General features: G+C 46.0%; 1 protein-coding gene across 5 annotated transcripts in view; it reads right to left on the bottom strand.

Annotated features, from left to right (window-relative positions):
* The window catches only part of prdm5 (PR domain containing 5), a 479,054-nt gene that overhangs the window by 256,249 nt on the left and 199,137 nt on the right, over positions 1-23,668 (bottom strand). The window lies entirely within an intron of this gene.

Raw genomic sequence — 23,668 nt, 5'->3', positions numbered from 1 at the left:
TGAAAGATCTGGCTGTAATTTTTAGACTGTGCCATCTAGTCCTAGACTCCCCAATGAGCGGAAATAGTTTCTCTCTATCTGTTCCCCTTAATGTCTTGAAAACTTTGATCAAATCACCCCTTTACCTTCTAAATTCCAGGGATTACAACCCGAGTTTGTATAATCTCTCCTCGAAATTTAATCCCTGGATTTGGGTATCATTCTGGTAAACCTGTGCTGCACTCCCTTTGTTGTGTCTGTAAGCACTCCAGTAATGATGCCACAAGGTAAGGTATTGCACTTGAACTGTTGTGACCTTAGTCCATTTATTACAGCTCCTGAGTGAGGTTACAGTAAGGTGAGCTCCTTTTTATACCTGGTTACCTGCGGTGTGCGGGTGACCTCCAGGTCTCCACCAGTTGCACCCTCTGGTGGTGCAGGTATAATGTATACAGTGTAAAGATACATTCAATGGTATTATGTAACTGTACCTTGAGTGTACAGGGTATATGCATACACAACATCACTCCCCCCTAAGTCTTGTGCCACTGGCCTTTGCACTGGGTGCTCTGGCCCTCGACTTGAGTGCCCAAAGCCCTTGCACTTTGTCTGTGCTTAGGAATGGCTGTCTCCCTGTGGACCCCCAAGTCCTATTTGCCACGATATTGGGAAATGGTCAGCAGTGGATGGTTGGAGGTTGCAGTGGGGGTTTGAGTGGGTTCTGGGTGTGATCCATGGATGTCCATGGCTAAATACCCCCATTTCCTCCCCCCCTCCACACATAGACCATGTTTGTGGCTCGACATCTGTATTTACATACATGTATAGAGAATGGAAAAAAAGTAGGATTGGTTACATCACTGTTTGGGTCTTGCAGAAGTGGAACGAGTATATATGACAGGTAAGGTATTACAGTCTTGCCCCTGGGGTGTAGGTGCAGGTGGGTGAGAACGCTAGTTCCAGAGTAACCAGCCTATGTCCAGGTTGTCTGATGGCGGCGCGGCACCCCCTGCCAGCTGGGTGAGCTCGGATTGCTCCCCTGGCTGGGTCTCAGAGCATTTGTCGTTGCCTAGTGGTGGGCAGAGCCACAGGAATGTGTGGCCTCCCTGTCCTCCTTTGAGGGCTGCAGGGTCTCCCTGCTGCCCTTCTGAGGTAGTGGGAGCATGGTCATCCCAGCTCCCGTCGGGAGGGTTGGAGGGTGCTGGCCTCTTGCTCCAGGTGCTGGCCCTGATGGCCAGAGAGGTGGGGCCGATCTGGGGCAGAGTGCCAGTAGTGGTGCCTGTGCCATACGCTGATCGCTGGCCCAGCAGTGGGTATGCTCCCACTGTGTGCCACACTCCCTGGGGCATCACAATGGTCCCGGAGGCGCAGGCTACATGATCGGGTAGCCCGCTGGACCTGGGTGCTTCAAACGGGAGGCTGCCCTTGGTTTTGTCGGCGTGCATATTGAACCCGGCATCACACATTGTTCCATCGTTTACATTCATGATACATTGGCTCCGATCGCACTCAGGTACTAATTCACAGTTGTCAATCACATCTTTTCCTTCAATTACATATTTTCAATATATAGTACCGGCATCGCTGTACAATATTACATTTAGATACTTGCATTCATCAATTACATCGTTTCCACGTATCCTACCGGCATCGCTGTTCAACGGTACATTTAGATACTTGCATTTGTTAATTACATCTCTCATATTACATAAAAGCATAGAAACATAGAAAATAGGTGCAGGAGTAGGCCATTTCGTCCTTCGAGCCTGCACCGCCATTCAATAAGATCATGGCTGATCATTCACTTCAGTATCCCTTTCCTGCTTTCTCTCCATACCCCTTGATTCCTTTAGCCGTAAGGGCTGTATCTAACTCCCTCTTGAATATATCCAATGAACTGGCGTCAACAATTCTCTGCGGTAGAGAATTCCACAGGTTAACAACTCTCTGAGTGAAGAAGTTTCTCCTCATCTCAGTCCTAAATAGCTTACCCCTTATCCTTAGACTGTGTCCCCTGCTTCTGTACTTCCCCAACATTGGGAAGATTCTTCCTGCATCTAACCTGTCCAGTCCCGTCAGAATTTTATATGTTTCTATGAGATCCCCTCTCATCCTTCTAAACTCCAGTGAATACAGGCCTAGACGATCCAGTCTCTCCTCATATGTCAGTCCTGCCATCCCGAGAATCAGTCTGGTGAACCTTCGCTGCACTCCCTCAATAGGCAGAATGTTCTTCCTCAGATTAGGAGACCAAAACTGAACACAATATTCCAGGTGAGGTCTCACAACTGCAGTAAGACCTCCCTGCTCCTATACTTAAATCTTCTAGTTATGAAGGCCAACATACCATTTGCCTTCTTCACCGCCTGCTGCCAACTTTCAATGACTGATGTACCAACGCACCCAGGTCTCGTTGCACCTTCCCTTTTCCTAATCTGCCGCCATTCAGATAATATTCTGCTTTCGTGTTTTTGCCCCCAAAATGGATAACCTCACATTTATCCACATTATACTGCATCTGCCATGCATTTGCCCACTCACCTAACCTGTCCAAGTCCCCCTGCAGCCTCTTAGCGTCCTCCTCGCAGCTCCCACCGCCACCCAGATTAGTGTCATCTGCAAACTTGGAGATATTACACTCAATTCCTTCATCTAAATCATTGATGTATATTGTAAACAGCTGGGGTCCCAGCACTGAGCCCTGCGGCACCCCACTAGTCACTGCCTGCCATTCTGAAAAGGAGGCAATTGGGAAGCTGCAGTTCATGAAGCGAGCGGCCTACAAAAGGCCCAACAGTTCGAGGAGAGCGGCGACAGTCGGGAGGCGGGAGATCGTGAGGCGAGTGGCCTACAAAAGGCGTGCCACTGCGGCTGCAGCGGGGAGAGAAGGCAAAAAAGTAGAAAGAAATCGAAAGGTGGCATCACAGCCAAGGGGATAAGTGATTGGCTGGTGATTGGTGAGTAGCTTTTCTTCTTTCTTTTCTTTATTAGTAAGTAACATTGAGCATTGTCGTTGCCAAATTAAGTTTATCGAGGGATTAAGTCATGGTAGGACAGCTCAAACACGTTATGTTCCTCCTGTACTATGTGGGAAGTCAGGGACGCTTCCGGTGTTCCTGACGACTACGTGTGCGGGAAGTATATCCACCTCCAGCTCCTGACGGACCGCATTGTGGCACTGGAGCTGCGGGTGGATGAACTCTGGAGCATCCACGATGCTGAAAATGACGTGAATAGCACGTTTAGCGAGTTGGTCTTACCGCAGGTAAAGGGTACACAGCCAGATAGTAAGTGGGTGACCAACAGGAAGAGCACTGCAAGGAAGGTAGTGCAGGGGTCCCCTGCGGTCATCCCCCTGCAAAACAGATGCACCGCTTTGGGTACTGTTGAGGGTGATGACTCATCATAAGAACATAACATAAGAATTAGGAACAGGAGTAGGCCATCTAGCCCCTCGAGCCTGCTCCGCCATTCAACAAGATCATGGCTGATCTGGCCGTGGACTCAGCTCCAATTACCTGCCCGCTTCCCGTAACCCTTAATTCCCTTATTGGTTAAAAATCTATCTATCTGTGATTTGAATACATTCAATGAGCTAGCCTCAACTGCTTCCTTGGGAAGAGAATTCCACAGATTCACAACCTTCTGGGAGAAGAAATTCCTTCTCAACTCGATTTTAAATTGGCTCCCCGGTATTTTGAGGCTGTGCCCCCTAGTTCTAGTCTCCCCGACCAGTGGAAACAACCTCTCTGCCTCTATCTTGTCTATCCCTTTCATTATTTTAAATGTTTCTATAAGATCACCCCTCATCCTTCTGAACTCCAACGAGTAAAGACCTAATCTACTCAATCTATCATCATAAGGTAACCCCCTCATCTCCGGAATCAGCCTCGTGAATCGTCTCTGTACCCCCTCCAAAGCTAGTATATCCTTCCTTAAGAAAGGTGACCAAAATTGCACACAGTATTCCAGGTGCGGTCTCACCAATACCCTATCCAGTTGCAGTAGGACCTCCCTGCTTTTGTACTCCATCCCTCTCGCAATGAAGGCCAACATTCCATTCGCATTCCTGATTACCTGCTGCACCTGCAAACTAACTTTTTGGATTTTGCAGGTGAACTCCAAAAAGAGTTTCATGCACAAGGACCCCCAGGTCCCTCTGCACCGCAGCATGTTGTAATTTCTCCCCATTCAAATAATATTCCCTTTTACTGTTTTTTTTTCCAAGGTGGATGACCTCACATTTTCCAACATTGTATTCCATCTGCCAAACCTTAGCCCATTCGCTTAACCTATCTAAATCTCTTTGCAGCCTCTCTGTGTCCTCTACACAACCCGCTTTCCCACTAATCTTTGTGTCATCTGCAAATTTTGTTACACTACATTCTGTCCCCTCTTCCAAGTCATCTATGTATATTGTAAACAGTTGTGGTCCCAGCACCACTGTGGCACACCACTAACCACCGATTTCCAACCCGAAAAGGACCCATTTATCCCGACTCTCTGCTTTCTGTTCGCCAACCAATTCTCTATCCGTGCTAATACATTTCCTCTAACTCCGCGTACCTTTATCTTCTGCAGTAACCTTATCGAATACCTTTTGGAAATCTAAATACACCACATCCATCGGTACACCTCTATCCACCATGCTCGTTATATCCTCAAAGAATTCCAGTAAATTAGTTAAACATGATTTCCCCTTCATGAATCCATGCTGCGTCTGCTTGATTGCACTATTCCTATCTAGATGTCCTGCTATTTCTTCCTTAATGATAGCTTCAAGCATTTTCCCCATTACAGATGTTAAACTAACCGGCCTATAGTTACCTGCCTTTTGTCTGCCCCCTTTTTTAAACAGAGGCGTTACATTAGCTGCTTTACAATCCGCTGGTACCTCCCCAGAATCCAGAGAATTTTGGTAGATTATAACGAATGCATCTGCTATAACTTCCGTCATCTCTTTTAATACCCTGGGATGCATTTTATCAGGACCAGGGGACTTGTCTACCTTGAGTCCCATTAGCCTGTCCAGCACTACTCCCCTAGTGATAGTGATAATCTCAAGGTCCTCTCTTCCCACATTCCCGTGACCAGCAATTTTTGGCATGGTTTTTGTGTCTTCCACTGTGAAGACCGAAGCAAAATAATTGTTTAAGGTCTCAGCCATTGCCACATTTCCCATTATTAAATCCCCCTTCTCATCTTCTAAGGGACCAACATTTACTTTAGTCACTCTTTTCCGTTATATATATCTGTAAAAGCTTTTACTATCTGTTTTTATGTTTTGCGCAAGTTTACTTTCGTAATCTATCTTTCCTTTCTTTATTGCTTTCTTAGTCATTCTTTCAGGGGGGAGCAGCAGCAGCCAAGTTCATGACACCGTGGGTGGCTCTGGTACACAGGAGGGCAGGAAAAAGAGTGGGAGAGCTATAGTGATAGTGGATTCAATTGTAAGAGGAATATATAGACGTTTCTGTGGCCGCAACCGAGACTCCAGGATGGTATGCTGCCTCCCTGGTGCAAGGATCAAGCATGTCTCGGAGCGGGTGCAGGACATTCTGAAAAGGGAGGGTGAACAGCCAGTTGTCGTGGTGCATATAGGTGCCAACGATATACATTAAAAAAACGGGATGAGAGCCCTTGAGACGCATTTAGGGAGCTAGGAGCTAAATTAAAAAGTAGGACCTCAAAAATATTAATCTCAGAATTGCTACAAGTGCCACGTGCTAGTCAGAGTAGAAATCGCAGGACAGCTCAGATGAATACGTGGCTTGAGGATTGGTGCAATAGGGAGGGATTCAAATTCCTGGGACATTAGAACCGGTTCTGGGGGAGGTGGGACCAGTACAAACTGGACGGTCTGCACCTGGGTAGGACCGGAACCAATGTCCTAGGGGGAGTGTTTGCGAGTGCTGTTGGGGCAGGGGGATGGGAACCTATGCAGGGAGACAGAGGGAAATAAAATGGAGGCAGAAGCAAAAGATAGAAAGGAAAATAGTAAAAGTGGAGGGCAGAGAAACCCAAGGCAAAAAACAAAAAGGGCCACATTACAGCAAAACTCTGAAAAGACAAACCTGAAGGCTCTGTGTCTCAATGCGAGGAGTATTCGGAATAAGGTGGACGAATTAACTGTGCAGACAGCAGTTAACGGATATGATGTAATTGGCATTATGGAGACATGGCTCCAGGGTGACCAAGGCTGGGAACTCAACATCCACGGGTATTCAACATCTAGGAAGGATAGGCAGAGAGGAAAAGCAGGCAGGGTGGCGTTGCTGGTTGAAGAGGAAATTAATGCAATAGTAAGGAGGGACATTAGCCTGGACGATGTAGAATCGGTATGGGTGGACTTGCGGAATATCAAAGGGCAGAAAACGCTTGTGGGAGTTGTGTACAGACCACCAAACAGTAGTAGTGAGGTTGGGGACAGCATCAAACAAGAAATAAGGGATGTGTTCAATAAAGGTACAGCAGTTATCATGGGCAACTTTAATATACATATTGATTGGGCTAACCAAACTGGTAGCAATACGGTGCAGGAGGATTTCCTGGAGTGTATTAGGGATGGTTTTCTAGACCAATATGTCGAAGAACCAACTAGACAGCTGGCCATCCTAGACTGGGTGATGTGTAATGAGAAGGGACTAATTAGCAATCTGGTTGTGCGAGACCCCTTGGAGAAGAGTGACCATAATATGTTAGAATTCTTTCTTAAGACGGAGAGTGACACAGTTAATTCGGAAACTAGGGTCCTGAACTTAAGGAAAGGTAACTTCGATGGTATGAGGCATGAATTGGCTAGAATAGACTGGCAAAGGATACATTAAGGGTTGACGGTGGATAAGCAATGGCAAACATTTAAAGATCACATGGCTGAACTTCAGCAATTCTACATCCCTGTCTGGAGTAAAAATAAAACGGGAAAGATGGCTCAACCGTGGCTAACAAGGGAAATTAAGGATAGTGTTAAAACCAAGGAAGAGGCACATAAATTGGCTAGAAAAAGCAACAAACCTGAGGACTTGGAGAAACTTAGAATCCAACAGAGGAGGACTAAGGGTTTAATTAAGAGGGGGAAAATAGAGTACGAGAGGAAGCTTGCAGAGAACTTTAAAACTGACTGCAAAAGCTTCTGTAAATATGTGAAGAGAAAAAGATTAGAGAAGACAATCGTAGGTCCCTTGCAGTCGGATTCAGGTGAATTTGTAATGGGGAACAAAGAAATGGCAGACCAACTGAACAAATACTTCGGTTCTGTCTTCACGAAGGAAGACACAAATAACCTTCCGAACGTACTAGGAGACAGTGGGTCTAGTGAGAAGTAGGAACTGAAGGATATCCTTATTAGTCGGGAAATTGTGTTCGGGAAATGGATGGGATTGAAGGTCAATAAATCCCCGGGGCCTGATAGTCTGCATCCCAGAGTACTTAAGGAAGTGGCCCTAGAAATAGTGGATGCTTTGCTGATCATTTTCCAATAGTCTATCGACTTTGGATCAGTTCCTATGGACTGGAGGGTAGCTATTGTAACACCACTTTTTAAAAAGGGAGGGAGAGAGAAAACGGGTAATTATAGACCGGTTAGCCTGACATCAGTAGTGGGGAAAATGTTGGAATCAATCATTAAGGATGAAATAGCAGCGCATTTGGAAAGCAGTGACAGGATTGGTCCCAGTCAGCATGGATTTATGAAAGGGAAATCATGCTTGACAAATCTTCTGGAATTTTTTGAGGCTGTAACTAGTAGAGTGGACAGGGGAGAACCAGTGGATGTGGTATATTTGGACTTTCAAAAGGCTTTTGACAAGGTCCCGCACAAGAGATTGTTGTGCAAAATCAAGGCACATGGTATTGGGGGTAATGTATTAACGTGGATAGAGAACTGGTTGGCAGACAGGAAGCAGAGAGTCAGGATAAATGGGTCCTTTTCAGAATGGCAAGCAGTGACTAGTGGAGTGCCGCAGAGTTCAGTGCTGGGACCCCAGCTCTTTACAATATACATTAACAATTTAGATGAAGGAATTGAGTGTACTATCTCCAAGTTTGCAGATGACACTAAATTGGATGGCGGTGTGAACTGCGAGGAGGACGCTAAGAGGCTGCAGGGTGACTTGGACAGGTTAGGTGAGTGGGCAAATGCATGGCAGATGCAGTATAATGTGGATAAATGTGAGGTTATTCATTTTGGGGGCAAAAACACGAAAGCAGAATATTATCTGAATGGCGGCAGATTAGGAAAAGGGGAGGAAAACGAGACCTGGGTGTCATGGTACATCAGTCATTGAAAGTTGGCATGCAGGTACAGCAGGCGGTGAAGAAGGCAAATGGTATGTTGGCCTTCATAGCTAGGGGATTTGAGTATAGGAGCAGGAGGTCTTACTGCTGTTGTACAGGGCCTTAGTGAGGCCTCACCTGGAATATTGTGTTCAGTTTTGCTCTCCTAATCTGCGGAAGGACGTTCTTGCTATTGAGGGAGTGCAGCGAAGATTCACCAGACTGATTCCAGGGATGGCTGGACTGTCATATGAGAATAGAGTGGATCAACTGGGCCTTTATTCACTGGAGTTTCGAAGGATGAGAGGGGATCTCATAGAAACGTATAAGATTCTGACGGGACTGGACAGGTTGGATGCGGGAAGAATGTTCCCGATGTTGGGGAAGTCTAGAACCAGGGGACATAGTCTTAGGATAAGAGATAGGCCATTTAGGACTGAGATGAGGAGAAACTTCTTCACTCAGAGAGTTGTTAACCTGTGGAATTCCCTGCTGCAGAGAGTTGTTGATGCCAGTTGATTGAATATATTCAAGAGGGAGTTAGATATGGCCCTTACGGCTAAGGGGATCAAGGGGTATGGAGAGAAAGCAGGAAAGGGGTACTGAGGGGATGATCAGCCATGATCTTATTGAATGGCGGTGTAGGCCCGAAGGGCCCACTCCTGCACCTATTTTCTATGTTTCTATGTTTCTATGACCCGTTTATCCCAACTCCCTGCTTCCTGTCTGCCAACCAGTTCTCTATCCACGTCAGTACATTACCCCCAATAGCATGTGCTTTAATTTTGCACACCGATCTCTTGATGGAAGAGGGAGAGTTCTCTGAGGCACGCGACGACCTGGCTGCTTTCGAGAAGGAATACGAGGAGGTGGGAGCAGACTCTCTGGAGGAAGAAGAGGATGGAGAAGAATACTGAAAGCCACAATCCAGTTATAGTAATCAACAAATGTCAAAAGCCTTTTGAAAGTCCAAATACACATCCACTGGTTCTCCCTTGACCACTCTACTCGTTACATCCTCAAAAAACTCCATAAGATTTGTCAAGCATGATTTCCCTTTCATAAATCCATGCTGACTTGGACCGTTCCTGTCACTGCTTTCCAAATGGGCTGCTATTTCATCTTTAACACGTTAGTATCACCGGCATCGCTGTACAAAAGGTGGAACTGTCTCTTTAATTGTTCTGTGTTGCTGGTCCCCTTTAAGAGGGCCTTGCAATCTTTACCCCAATCCGGTTTGCTGCTCGGCATCACGTGTCGCTCCCTCAACGCTGCCCCTCGTGGTCTGGTCGCGGCCATCTTGATTTCAGGCACTTCACCTCGTCGTGTGGGCGCCATCTTCTTTCTCTCCACGAGGTAGGCTGCGGTGATCCTTTTCTCCCCAGGTTCTGCCACCGAAGCCGGGAATTCACCTTCTGCGTTGATGATCTTCCTTCGGAGTCCTGCCACGGCCATGAATATGAGGATTGGTCGTTCGGGTTGGATCATCTCACCGTTGGGTAGTGCGGTCTGTGTCGTCACCGCGCAGTCGAGTTAGACTGTAGGATCTTCAGGTGCTGCGATGGATCCAAATTTGGGGCCGCATAGGATGTCGATCGCCGGGGCCTGGTGTCTTTTCCAGCTCTAACAGATTTAGATTTGCTCCATCCATCTTCTTCCTAACAGCGTTGGACCATCACCAGCAACAATCCACAAAGATAGCTTGTGCATCGCGATGCCGTAGGACACCTGGACATCCACGCTGCCAACAACTGGGATGGTGTCATTTGTGTAAGTGAGCAGCTTCACCTGGATTGGTAGCATTTTGGGTTGTTCGATAGGGTTGTCTCAGAGTTTCTCTAAGATCGCCTGGTTCATCAGCGATTGGCTCGCCCCTGTATCAACCTCCATCGAGACTGGAACACCGTTGATTTCGACTTCTATTTTCAACGGGGAACTCTCGGTGGAGCAGGGAAACACTCCGCACACCTCTTCCTGGGGCTTAGCTGCCTCCTGGACTCTCTCTTCGTCTTCATCAGCGCTGGAGCCCGGGTGATCGGCCAACTCTTCAGTGACTCGGTGACTAAAATTTATTTTACACATTCGCTGTAGATGGCCTTTAGTGTTACAGCCTTTGCAAGTATAGTCTCTGTATCGGCACTGGTGGACTCTGTGATTTCCTCCACAGCGTCAGCATGGTGCTGGCTGGTTGGCCCTCTGCGGCGGTCTCAGGGTTGCGGGGCTCAGGGTCGCAGTCTTGCCTTTGAAAGGCGCCATTCGGTTCACTGTGCTTGCCGTGTTAGAGTCCTGGGGTTGAGTCATCATCCTTCTGGAATCGCAGGCCGAGGTCATGAACGGTGGGCCCACAACTGCTGAACAGGATAGCTTGCCGCTTATCAGCCAGCGAGGTCGGTGTGTTCCCAGCCAGGTCGTTCGCAATGAAGCAGCATTCTAGCCTTTCCACAAAGGCATCCCAATCTTCCCCATCAGCGAATTATTCAAAGTTGCCAAGGTTAGCCATTTTTCGCATGGAAATTCGTTTTCTTGTCGCCAATTGTTGTGTCTGTAAGCACTCTAGTAATGACGCCACGAGGTAAGGTATTGCACTTGAACTGTTGTGACCTTAGTCCATTTATTGCAGCTCCTGAATGAGGTTACTGTAAGGTGAGCTCCCTTTTATACTTGGTTACCTATGGTGTGCGGGTGACCGCTAGGTCTCCACCAGTTGCACCCTCTGGTGGTACAGGTATATTGTATACAGTGTAAAGATACATTCAATGGTATTATGTAACTGTACATTGAGTGTACAGGGTATACACATACACAACACCCTTGAAGGCCAATATATCCTTCCTAAGGTGTGGTGCCCAGAACTGCTCACAGTACTCCAGGTGTGGTCTAACCAGGGCTTTGTATAGCTGCAGCATAACTTCTACCCCCTTGTATTGTAGTCCTCTAGATATAAAGGCCAACATTCCATTAGCCTTTTTGCTTATTTCCTGTGCCTACATATGACATTTTATTGATCTAATACCTGGACCCCAAGTCTCTTTGGCCCTCCACCATTTAGAAAGTACCTTGTTCTACAAAGTTGATGAACTCACATTTGCCTACATTGAAATCCATTTGCCACAGTTTTGCCCATTTACTTAATCTATCAATATCTCTTTGTAACTTTATGCTTTCATCTGCATTGCTTACAATGCCGCCTATCTTTTTGTTTTTCTATCCCATCATCTAAGTCGTTAATAAATACAGTGAATAGTTGAGGCCCCAACACAGATCCTTGTGGGACACCGCTAGTCACATCCCGCCAATTAGAGTACAGGGTTGAACCTCTCTTATCTGGCACCCTCAGGACCTAACCCATGCCGGATAAGAGGACTTGTCGGGCGACAGGAGGTCAGCATTTCGGGCCCAGCTTCGGTCGGCACGAGGCGGCAGGGAGAGGAGGAACTGCAGCAAGAGGCTGGGCAACTTCTACGATTCCTTCACATCACCCGACTACTTCCGTCCGCAAAAATCGGCGACCTGTCACCCTCCGATGAGAAGAACTGTTTCTCCTGTCAGCCGGGGAACGTCCACTGCGGCACCAAGATCTGCACCTTTGAGCAGTGGCGGTGCGATGGGCAGGATGATTTCCAGGACGAAGCTGGCCCCGAAATGCGGCCGGCCTCAGGACGCAGCATGCCGACCCGGCCTTAGAGGGAGCACCGAAGGCGGCGAGGAGAGGAGGAGCGGCCAGACCCAGGACACCCTGCTGAGAATAATGCCGGGACGAGGGAGGTAGCCAGATAAAAAAGTAGCGGATAAGAAAGCTTCAACCTGTACCATCCCATTATCTTTACTCTCTGTCTCCTGCCGCTCAGCCAATTTCCTAACCAGGTCAATAATTTGCCTCCAATTTCATGAGCTTCAACCTTAATTAACAATCTCTTATGAGGGACTAAATGGAAGTCCATATAAATAATATCCATAGACATTCCCCTGTCCACTACTTTAGTCACCTCTTCAAAAAATTCAATCAGGTTTGTCAGGCATGACCTACCTTTTACAAATCCATGCAGGATCTCTTTGATCAGCTGAAAATTTTCAAGCTGTTCAGTCACTCTATCTTTAATTATAGATTCTAGTAATTTTCCGACAACTGATGTTAGGCTAACTGGTCTATAATTCCCTGGTTTCCCTCTCTTCCCATTCTTAAATAGCGGAGTGACATGTAATTTTCCAATCTAAAAGAACGGTTCCTGAATCAAGAGAACTTTGGAAGATTATAGTTTGGGCATCTGTAATATGCTCAGCTATTTCCTTTAAAACCCTGGGATGGAAACCATCTGGTCCTGGGGATTTGTCACTCTTTAGTGCCATTATTTTCTTCATTAGTTATTTTGCTTCTGTTAATTTTATTGAGTCCCTGTCCCTGATTCAATACTAGTTTCCTTGGGATTTCCGACATGCTATCCTCTTCCTTTACTGTAAATGCTGACGCAAAGTAATTATTCAACATGTCCGCTATTTCCTTATAATCATTGACAATATCACCGTTATCAGTTTTCAAGGGGCCAACATTGCTCCTGACCACCCTCTTTTTCCTAATACAATTGTAAAACTTGTGTGTGCTGATTTTGATACCACTTGTAAGTTTCTTTTCATACTCCTTTTTGTAGCTCATACTATCTGTTTTGTCACCCTTTGCTGTTCTTTGTATCTCTCCCATTCACCAGGATTTGCATTCTTGTGTGCTTTTTCTTTTAGTTGTATGCAGTCACTTACCTCTTTAGTCGTCCACGGCTGTTTTTTTCATAAGTAGAGCTCTTGCCCCTTAGGATTATAAACTGGTTCTGTACCACATTAAATTCTCTTTTGAACACCTCCCACTGATCTTCTGTCGTGTTACCCATTAACAGATTTGCCCAGTTTAATATGGATAGTCTCTGTCTCATCACACTGAAGTCAGCCTTACCTAAATCTAGAATTTTAGTAGCTGTTTTGCATTTTTCCCTTTCAAACACTATGTTAAACTCGATCATGTTATGATTGCTATCAGATAAATGATCACGCACCATAACGCTGTTAAATCTGACTCATTACTAAATCAAATATGGCTTGCCCCCTTGTTGCCTTTAAGACATATTGTTGCAGAAAACTATCCCGGACACACGCAAGAAATTCGCTACCTTTCTGACATGTTCTAGTCTGCTTATACCAATTTATATGAAGTTAAAATCCCCCATTAAAATCATTCTGCCTTTACTACATGCTTGTCTAATCTCTTCATTTATACAATCTAGCACTTCACAGCTGCTACCAAGGGACCTATACCCAACTCCTGCTACAGTCTTAAATCCTTTCCGATTAATTCTACCCATAAAGTCTCCACTGCCTGCTTACCTCTTGTTATATCCTCTCTTATCATTGATGTCATCCTTAATCACGAAGGTCACTCCTTCCCCTCAACAATTTTCCTTATCTTTCCTGTAAACCTTATAACCTGGTACATTTAGTTCCCAGTTCTGACTGACTTGCAGTCATGTCTCAGTAATGGCTACCATGTCATAACCTCCAAGTTGAATTTGTGCCTGCAGTACATTCAATTTATTCCTTATACTCCATGCGCTTGTATAAAGAACGCTTATTTAGGCCTCACACGCTTACCTGTCCTTAGCTCTAATGTTTTACTCACACGTTTCTTATTTCTCTCTTCTGGTTTAATTACTTTACATCTTTTAGTTTTCCCTTTATCTGTGGTGCCTAAAGCACAATTTCTGACTGTTCTCTACTCTCTTCCCTTTCATTTGTTTTTGAACTATTATTTATGTTACATTTTCCACCTGAGCCCTCCTCAAAGGCACTCATAGCGCCCACAAAACAGGCGCTACGGATCCAAATTTTACGCCAACAGAGTAAAAAGTAAGAGGGTTATGCTAAACCTTTTATAAATCACTGGTTAGGCCTCAGCTGGTGTATTGTGTCCAATTCTGACCACCACACTTTAGGAATGATGTCAAGGCCTTGGAGAGGATGCAGAGGAGATTTATTAGAATGGTACTAGAGATAAGCGGAGATTTAATAAAGGTGATCAAACTTATATGGGGTTTTGATACATAAGGAGAAACTGTTTCTACTAGCAGGAGGGGCTGTAACAGAGGACACAGATTTAAGATAATTGGTAAAAGAACCAGAGGGAAGATGTGGGAAAGTTTTTAACCCAGCAAGTTGTTATGATCTGGATTGCCCGGCCTGAAAGGGTGGTGGAAGCAGATTCAATAGTAACTTTCAAATGGAAATTGGATAAATATTTGGAAAGGAATCATTTGCAAGGCTAAGGGAGAAGAGCAGGGGACTTGGACGAGATGCATAGCCCTTTAAAAGATGGGCCGAATAGCCTCCATCTATGCTGTAAGAATCTATGATGCTATGATATTGATGTATCTAATCTGTTCTTTTCTAAATCATTCAGCTATGGCACTGAAAGAAAAACTTGCATTTATTTTGTGTCTTTCACGACCACCAGACATCCCAAAGGGCTTTACAGCCAATGAAGTACTTTTTGAAGTGTAGTCATTGTTGTAATGTAGGAAATGTAGGAATTACACTGGGTGTAATCCTGAAACATTCAAGGTCTTGTACTTTAATCTACAATCCAATTCCTCCAACTCCATTTTCAAGGCTTCCATCCCTTTTCTATGTCATGGTTCCTTTGGATCCTTTGTGAACCACATCTTCTGGCTGGCTTCCTTGCGTTTTCAGAAGCTTTTCCCTGGTACCAGGTAGGCAACGCAGTAACCAGGACTGACAGCAAAATAGGATGGCTATAAACAACAACAACCTACACTTATAAAGTGTTTTTGATGTTTGAAAATCAACCCAAGGTGCTTCACAGAGGAATATTCAAAAAAATTAATGCTGGGCCAAAGAAAGAGACATTAGGAGAGTTGACCAAAAGCTTGGTCACAGAGGTGGGTTTTAAGAAGGGTCTCAATGGAGGAGAGTGAGGTGATCTGCCAGAGGTTTTCCAAGAGGGACCTCCAGAGTAAGGCCTAGGTAGCTAACAGTGACTGCTAACAGTGGGGCCACTAGAACAGGAGGGAGAACAGGACACCATAGTAAAAGGAATGGAGTGTTTATGTTTGTGTGTGTGTGGTTGGTGGGGGGCGGGGGGTGGGGGGGAGGGGGGACAGGCAGCTTGTAGGACTGGAAGAAATTCCAGATAGGGAGGGGCAAGGCTATGAAAGGATTTAAATACCAGGATGAGCTCTTTTTATTTAAGACTTTGGGAGAGCCAGTGTAGGTCAGTAAGAATGGGGTGATGGATGCCTGGGACTTGGTGGGGGATATGATAGAAGCAGCAGAGTTTTCGATGAACATAAGTTAACAGAAGATGGAGGATGATAAAGCGGCCAGAAATGCATTGGAATAGTTAAGTATGGAGATGACAAAGGCATCGAAGAGTGTTTCAGCAGCAAATAGGCCAAGTACGGATGGAAGCTTGCGATGTTACAGAAGTAGATGGAGAAGTTATGGGATTAAAAGTTCAGCTTGGAGCCAAATAACACTCCGAGGTTGGGAACAGTCTGGTTCCACCTGAAACAGTGGTGGGAAGGGGTTGGAGTCACTGACAAGAGTATACAGTTTGTAGCATCAGGCAAAGGAGGAAATTGCAGCCCCACAAGACTGGATGTCGAACAAGCATTCTGGCAACACAGAGGCAGTGAATGGGCTGAGAGAGGTGGTGGAGAGGTAAAGCTGTATGTATATGTGGAAACTATCTTTGCAGATGATATCATCAAGGAAAACCATGTAGATAAGGAAGAGGATTGAGCAAGCCTGGGGAAAGAGATTGCTATGGTAGGATGGAGTGAGACCAAGGAAGGATTTGAAAGTGGCGATAAAGATCTTGAAAGTACAGTGCAATATCCAGAGCCAGTGAAGCTTGAAAAGGAAGGGGAATGACAGAAGTATGGAGCTTCGTCGGGGGCGGGGTGGCTGGTGAGTGTGTAGGCTATGAAGTTCTGAATGAGTTGCAATTGGTGGAGTCTGGCTCCAAAAGAATTACAAAAATCAAGCCTCAAGGTCATAAAAACATGAACTGCAATTTTGACAACAGTGAAAGGAAAAAGATGCAAAAATAAAACAACTTTGGTTCCCAATTTACTTCCACACATATTTTTAAGTTAGACTTGCTGAGAATCACTTTATAACCTATGACATATACACAAGTCTCTGGTTCCAGGTCAACAGCACACAAGCAAAAACCCATAACCACCAATCAATGCTCTTCCCTATTTACTGTATTTAAAAATAAAATGATAGAATATTTACGGTACAGAAAGAGGTTATTCAGCCCATCATGTCTGTGCCAGTTTTCTGAAGAGCATTCCACCTAGTTCCCTTCCTCTCCCCTACCCTGTAACCTTTTACATTTTTCTTGTACAAATAATTTATCTGTTTGCTTTTATGAGCTCTTATGGATTCTATTGTTTCTGGTCGGGTATTTCATGTGCTGACTACTATCTGCATAAAAAATTCTCTTCTAACCTCCCTTTATTTTTTTAGTGATGAACTTAAATTATGCCCTCTATTTACCAACCGATGGTCACGTGACAATAGATTTTCCCAATTTATCTTATCAAAGCCCTTCATAATTTAGGACATGATTCTTTGTGAACTGAAATAATGCCATACTAAAAAATATTGCTGCAAACATCTGCAGGCAAAATCAAAGGAACAAGAAATGAGAATTTCAGTCAGTCATTCAGTAAGAGTAAAGCCATGTGCTGAGAATACAGAGCCATTGCATTCCTCAATGTGTATTTACAGGACACCCTAGATTATCTGAACTGCAGCAGCGACATCCAATTATCTTGGATAATGGAGTTTGGACAACTGGAAATTAGTAACAGAGTTAAATTATTTTGGGGGATGAAGGGAGGAAAATGCTGTTAAAAAAAAGTCAGAAAATGCAGTGAATCAGAAAATTGGAAGTCATATATTCAGAAGTATACAGTATACGCCTGTGCTGGGAGGACAGTATCACATCAATTCACAAAGAATTGTGAAACAGTATATTAGCAAAACACACAGCTACAATGCATTTAAGTCGTCAGCAGACTAAAGGTTAATTGTACTATAGATAAAATATCTTTGAGACAAAAGTTCAAGTTTTCTTCCTCAATTACTTTCACGATGTCAGCTTTTTTTTCTAGCTCCCTGTAAAAACTTTATAAAAATGCCAGTTAACAGGCTGCGAAGGTCAACTTCAAAACCATCAAAAATTAATCCAGAAAAATCCTCGTAACGTACATTAGATTTTCTGCCTGATAGGAAAACTACTAATGTCATACAAAACAATAACATTAAGAATGCAGTGCGTTACAGGAATGTTTAGAACTATTGGCTAACCAGATAAAAGCAAGTTATGCTCAACGGCAAAGCACCACAGAAAGTTCCATCAGATGAATTTGCAGCAGTGCACGGATATTCGTGGATTTTTCTGAAATTCCAAAAGATATTTATTAACCTTCAATACAGCGGGATCTGGGGGTACTTGTGCATGAAACACAAAAGGATAGTATGCAGGTACAGCAAGTGGATCAGGAAGGCCAATGTATCTTGGCCTTTATTGCAAAGGGGATGGAGTATAAAAGCAGGGAAGTCTTGCTACAGCTATATAAGGTATTGGTGAGGCCACACCTGGAATACTGCGTGCAGTTTTGGTTTCTATATTTAGGAAAGGGATGAGGGGATTGACTTATGAGGAAAGGTCGAGTAGGTTGGTCCTCTACTCATTGGAATTCAGAAGAATGAGAGATGATCTTTTCGAAACGTATAAGATTATGAGGGGGTTTGACAAGGTGGATGCAGAGAGGATGTTTTCACTGATGTGGGAGAATAGAACTAGAGGGCATGATCTTTGAATAAGGGGCCGCCCATTTAAAACAGAGATGAGGAGAAATTTCTTCTCTCAGACGGTTGTAAATCTGTGGAATTCGCTGCCTCAGAGAGCTGTGGAAGCTGGAACATTGAATAAATTTAAGACAGTTTCTTAAACGATAAGGGGATAAGGGGTTATGGGGAGCAGGCGGGGAAGTGGAGCTGAGTCCATGATCAGATCAGCCATGATCTTATTGAATGGCGGAGCAGGCTCGAGGGGCCGTATGGCCTACTCCTGCTCCGATTTCTTCTGTTCTTATGTAAAACCAGGATTGCAAATAGTACCCATTGTGTTCCTAACACAGATGAGGCTGCACACAGGGAGGTTAAAGTAACAGTGACCTCAGTTTTTAATAAGACACTCCAGGCCTTAGGGGCCGGCTTTTATACAGTGCTCCCAAGGAATGCTGGGATCCCTTGGGACTTCAGGGGATGAGCTCCCTGGTGGCGGAACATGGGATTGCATGCTTTACAGATACACAACATCACTCACCCCTGCAAAGTCAATGTGAAAACTATTTACAAGGTGAGGCGGTCGGGAACCTTTCTTTCCCTGGTAGACCGCCTCGGTACAACTGTCTGTTCTGGTGTGTTGGCTGTGCCCTCACTGGGCTGGCGTGTTGTTGGCCCTGTAGGGCTGCTAAGTGAGCCTGGCCTTGCTGGGCTGTTGGGCATGATGGGTTCGATTTCCTGGTCCGGCGTGTTGTCGTTGATCCTTTGGGTGTGTGTTGTGTGCTCGAGCAAATGTGGTGTCTGCTGTGGGTTGTTCAGGGCAGTCTGTGAACCGCAGCCTCGTTTGGTCCAGGGGCTTTCTGCAAATTTGTCCATTGTCTAGTTTGACTACAAACACCCTATTCCCTTCTTTAGCTATCACCGTGCCCACGATCCACTTGGGACCATGTCCATAGTTTAGCACATACACAGGGTCATTCAGATCAATTTCCCGTGACACAGTGGCGCGACCATCGTTTACATTTTGTTGCTGCCGCCTGCTCTCTACCTGACCATGCAGGTTGGGGTAAACCAGCGAGAGTCTGGTTTTAAGTGTCCTTTTCATGAGTAGCTCAGCCAGGGGCACCCCTGTGAGCGAGTGGGGTCTCGTGCGGTAGCTGAGCAATACTCGGGACAGGCGGGTTTAGAGTGAGCCTTCTGTAACTCGTTTAAGGCTCTGTTTGATGGTTTGTACTGCCCGCTCTGCCTGCCCATTGGAGGCTGGTTTAAACGGGGCCGAGGTGACATGTTTGATCCCATTGCGGGTCATGAATTCTTTAAATTCGGCACTGGTGAAACATGGCCCGTTGTCACTGACCAGTATGTCAGGCAGGCCGTGGGTGGCAAACATGGCCCTCAGGCTTTCAATGGTGGTGATGGCGGTGCTTCCTGACATTATTTCACATTCAATCCATTTTGAAAAAGCATCCATCACCACCAGGAACATTTTACCGAGAAACGGGCCCGCATAGTCGACATGGATCCTCGACCATGGTCTGGAGGGCCAGGACCACAAACTTAGTGGTGCATCTCTGGGCACGTTGCTCAACTGAGCACATACGCTGCATTGCCGTACACAGGACTCGAAGTCAGAGTCAATACTGGGCCACCACACATGGGATCTGGCTATCGCTTTCATCATTACTGTGTGCTGTGGAGATCCAAAATGAACGTCTCCCTGCCCTTTTTTGGTAGCACTACGCGGTTACCCCACAAGAGGCAGTCTGCCTGAATGGACAGCTCGTCCTTTCGCCGCTGGAATAGCTTGATTGGCTCATGCATTTCAACGGGGATGCTGGCCCAGCTCCCATGCAGTACACAGTTTTTTACTAGGGACAGCAGAGGATCTTGGCTGGTCCACGTCCTAATCTGGCGGGCCGTGACAGGTGATTTATCAGTTTCAAACGCTTCCATGACCATCAACAAGTCTGCGGGCTGCGCCACCATCAATAAGTTTGCAGGCTGCATCATTTCCACTCCCGTGATGGACAATGGTAGCCGACTGAGAGCATCCGCACAGTTCTCGGTGCCTGTGGCAGATGGTATAATTATACGCTGATAGCATGAGTGCCCACCTTTGTATGTGGGCTGAGGCATTGGTATTTATCCCCTTGTTTTCAGCGAACAGGGATGTGAGGGGCTTGTGATCGGTTTCCAGCTCAAATTTGAGACCAAACAGGTACTGATGCATTTTCTTTACCCTGAACACACACGCTAATGCCTCTTTCTCAATCATGCTGTCGGCCCTCACGGCTTTGGACAAGCTCCTGGAAGCATAGGCGACAAGTTGCAACTTCCCCGCAACGTTAGCTTGTTGTAATACACACCCGACTCCGTACGGCGACACATCATATGCTCGCACAAGTCTTTTACACGAGTTATACAATACAAACAGCTTGTTGGTGCATAAAATGTTTCTGGCTTTCTCAAAAGCAATTACTTGTTTTTTTTCCCATATCCAGTTCTCACCTTTGCGCAATAACACATGTAAAGGCTCTAAAAGGGTGTTTAACCCCAGTAAGAACTTACCAAAATAGTTGAGGAGTCCCAGGAACGACCGCAGCTCTGTTACGTTCTGTGGCCTGGGTGCGTTCCTGATAGCCTCTGTCTTGGCGTCTGTGGGCCGAATACCGTCCGTCGCAATCTTTCTCCCCAAAAACTCCAGTTCTGTTGCCATGAAGATGCATTTCGAACTCTTCTGCCGCAGCCCTACGCGATCCAGTCGCTGGAGGTCTCCTCCAGGTTTTGTAGGTGCTCGGCGGTGTCCCGACCCGTGACCAATATGTCGTCCTGAAAGACCACCGTATGTGGTACCGACTTGAGTAGGCTCTCCATGTTTCTCTGGAAGATCTTTGCAGCCGACCGAATTCCAAACGGGCATCTGTTGTAGATGAACAGTCCCTTGTGCGTGTTGATGCAGACATTGGAAACTCTTCTGGGGCGAAGGTATGGATCCCTTCGAAAACTCCTCCAGGTTCTACGTCATGTAGGCCAAAGTCAGGTCGAGCTTGGTGAACGTCTTGCCTCCTGCCAGCTTCGCAAATAGGTCGTCTGCCTTAGGTAATGGGTATTGGTCCTGAGGCGAGAAACGATTAATAGTTACTTTATAATCGTCGCAAATCCTGACCGTGCCATCACTTTTGAGTACTGGAACAATCGGGCTGACCCACTTGCTGAATTCCACTGGGGAGATGATGCCCTCACGTTGCAGCCTGTCGAGCTCGATGTCCACTCTCTCCCTCATCATGTGAGGTACCGCTCGCACCTTGTGGTGAATGGGTCGTACCTCTGGGACCAAGTGGATCCATACCTTCGCCCCAGAAGAGTTTCCAATGTCTGGCTCAAAAAGTGAAGGAAATTTGTTAAGAACCTGGGTACATGAGGCCTCATCGACATGTGATAGCACTCGGATGTCATCCCAGTTCCAGCGGATTTTGCCCAGCAAGCTCCTTCCAAGCAGTGTGGGGCCATCGCCCGGGACAATCCAGAGTGGCAGTTCGTGCACCGTGCCCTCGTAGGTGACCTTGACCATGGCGCTGCCCAGGACAGTGATAAGCTTTTTGGTGTACGTTCTCAGTTTCGTGTGGATGTGGCTCAGGGCTGGTCTGAATGCCTTGTTGCACCACAGTCTCTCAAACATCTTTTTACTCATGATGGATTGGCTCGTGCCAGTGTCCAGTTCCATGGCTACGGGTAAGCCATTCAATTTTACGTTTAGCACTGTACAGGGTATTGGTGAGGCCGCACCTGGAGTACTGCGTGCAGTTTTGGTTACCTTACTTAAGGAAGGATATACTAGCTTTGGAGGGGGTACAGAAACGATTCACTAGGCTGATTCCGGAGATGAGGGGGTTACTTTATGATGATAGATTGAGTAGACTGGGTCTTTACTCGTTCAGAATGATGAGGGGTGATCTTATAGAAACATTTAAAATCATGAAAGGGATAGACAAGATAGAGGCAGAGAGGTTGTTTCCACTGGTCGGGGAGATTAGAACTAGGGGGCACAGCCTCAAAATACGGGGGAGCCAATTTAAAACCGAGTTGAGAAGGAATTTCTTCTCCCAGAGGGTTGTGAATCTGTGGAATTCTCTGCCCAAGGAAGCAGTTGAGGCTAGCTCATTGAATGTATTCAAATCACAGATAGATAGATTTTTAACCAATAAGGGAATTAAGGGTTATGGGGAGCGGGCGGGTAAGTGGAGCTGAGTCCACGGCCAGATCAGCCATGATCTTGTTGAATGACGTACCAGGCTCGAGGGGTTAGATGGCCTCCTTCTGTTCCTAATTCTTATGTTCTTATACTATAGATGGACATTTCATCGAAAATGTGTGCACCCTGTGTACTTCAGCATCTGCCTCCTCTCTCTGAGGCTCGAAATTGCTTTGATCCACCATGGACCGATCTTCCTCTGCCACGTGGTGGTTAGCAGGTTTTGCAGAGCTTGCAGTTCATTTGCAAGCTAGTTGGAGGTGCCCCGTTGTTCCACAGCTCTTGCAAACATACCCTTTGAAGCGGCATGAATAGGCTGAATGGAAGCCTCCACAACGCCAACAACGTGTGATTTGCCTTGCATTCATCCTTTGTTGGGGACTCTGAGTCACCTGGGTCACGTGAGGCATGCTGGCAGTTACAGACTTATGGGTTCTGCCCTGTACATTTCTGCTCGCAAACACAGTTCCAGTTAATTTATGAACATTGCTAGCACTTGTGTGCTGAGAGATTTGTTTGGTGTTATCACTGGTGGACATAAACGCCTGTGCTATCGCAATGGCCATACTGAGGATCGGTGTCTCTACAGCCAAAAGTTTTCGTATGATGGTCTCGTGGCCAATGCCAAGTATAAAAAAGTCTCTGAGCATTTGCTCCAGGCAACCATCAAGCTCACATTGTCCTGCAAGTTGCCTGAGCTCGGCGATGTAGCTCGCCACTTCCTGACCTTCAGATCGTTGGCACGTGCAGAACCGATACCTCACCATCAGCACGCTCTCCCTCGGGTTAAGATGCTCCCGAACCAGTGTACACAGCTCCTCATACGACTTATCTGTGGGTTTCACTGGAGCCAGAAGATTCTTCATGAGGCTGTAGGTCGGTGCCCCGCAGACTGTGAGGAGGACCGCTCTCCTTTTTGCCGCGCTTCCTTCTCCGTCCAGCTCGTTGGCTACAAAGTACTGGTCTAGCCGTTCGACATAGGCTTCCCAGTCCTCACCCTCTGAGAACTTCTCCAGGTGCCCACAGTTTGCTGCATCTTTGCGTTGGATTCGTATTCTCGTCGCCAGTTATTGTGTTCCTAACACAGATGAGGCTGCACACAGGGAGGTTAAAGTAACAGTGACCTCAGTTCTTTAATAAGACACTCCAGAGTGAAGAACAAGCCTTAGGGGGCGGCTTATATACAGTGCTCCCAAGGGATGCTGGGATCCCTTGGAACTTCAGGGGATGAGCTCCCTGGTGGCGGAACATGGGAGTGCATGCTTTACAGATACACAACAGTACCTGTACTCTGAACAA

The sequence above is a fragment of the Pristiophorus japonicus genome, chromosome 2 (assembly GCF_044704955.1).
Source record: "Pristiophorus japonicus isolate sPriJap1 chromosome 2, sPriJap1.hap1, whole genome shotgun sequence".
In the NCBI taxonomy this organism is placed as follows: domain Eukaryota; kingdom Metazoa; phylum Chordata; class Chondrichthyes; family Pristiophoridae; genus Pristiophorus; species Pristiophorus japonicus.
Note: the sequence above shows the minus strand (reverse complement) of the source record. Positions and strands in the feature narration are given on the sequence as shown.